The sequence below is a fragment of the Loa loa genome, assembly GCF_000183805.2.
Source record: "Loa loa unplaced genomic scaffold supercont3.197, whole genome shotgun sequence".
Lineage (NCBI taxonomy): Eukaryota > Metazoa > Nematoda > Chromadorea > Rhabditida > Onchocercidae > Loa > Loa loa.
In genome coordinates, this window is record NW_018108377.1 from 91,836 (window position 1) to 92,877 (window position 1,042).

At 29.2% G+C, this 1,042-nt stretch overlaps 1 non-coding gene across 1 annotated transcript; it reads left to right on the plus strand.

The window, feature by feature from the left end:
* LOAG_20064 lies at window positions 1–71 on the plus strand. Its single transcript has one exon. It is a non-coding gene; the product is annotated as a tRNA-Gly (tRNA).
* The last annotated feature ends 971 nt before the right edge of the window (window positions 72–1,042 follow it).

The following is a 1,042-nucleotide window of genomic DNA, read 5'->3' on the forward strand; positions in this document are numbered from 1 at the left end:
GCGTCGGTGGTTCAGTGGTAGAATGCTCGCCTGCCACGCGGGCGGCCCGGGTTCGATTCCCGGCCGACGCAGCTCTTTCTTACCTTTTAATTTTGCGGAAAATTGGTGAAAATGATAGAAGAAACTATCGTTTCAATAAATTAAAATAAACATCCTTATTGCTTATTATCATACTTTTCTTTTTTTACTTTTAATAATACATACATTGGTATTTAGTAAAGTAATCTCACGTTTTCACGAATCCATGGGTAAGAATGTCACGTTTTCACGAATCCATGGGTAAGAATGTCACGTTTTCACGAATTCATGGGTCAAATAAAACCCATGGATTCGTGAAAACGTGAGATTACTTTATTTTAAACTGTCAAATAAAAGCTTTCAAAATGAGATTTAAATGGTAGTAAATGATATTTGATGTTATATTCTTATCGAAAAGTGAATTTAACCCCCAAAGTGTTACACGTTGTCATCACGTGTTACACGTTGACCACGTCTTTTTGTTCTTGTAGATTTTCAACAAACAACAATAATTTATATTTCATATCAATCCCACTTTTTCCTTCTTCCCTCTTTTCATTTCTTTTTTTTTCAATTCCATTTTTCGTCTTTTTTTTAGCTAAAAATTAAAACACAAATAAAAATATGAAATATTTGCGGCTCATTATTCGTCATTCAAATCTGCATTGATTAATTCTATAATCATTTATGCTTAAATAAATCGAGAAATGAATGAAAATTTTTCGGCAATATTAAATGAATTACCAATGTTACCACAAAAAAAAAATAAAATAAATGAACAAATTAGCTAAATTCAAAATGTTAATTAACTATTCATCAAGATGATGTAAAGATAAACAAGCGGATCCTTTGATCACATTACATTCTTTATTAGAAATGATGGCGCAAAGAAAAAAAGAAATGTTTCCTCTTTTTATTTAATTTTACAAATTTACAATATTTCGTTCTTTCTTTTTTTTTATTTATTTCTTTTCCTTTTTTTTTTAAATTGCTTTATGAAATTTTCTCTTTCAGTGTTATTGTT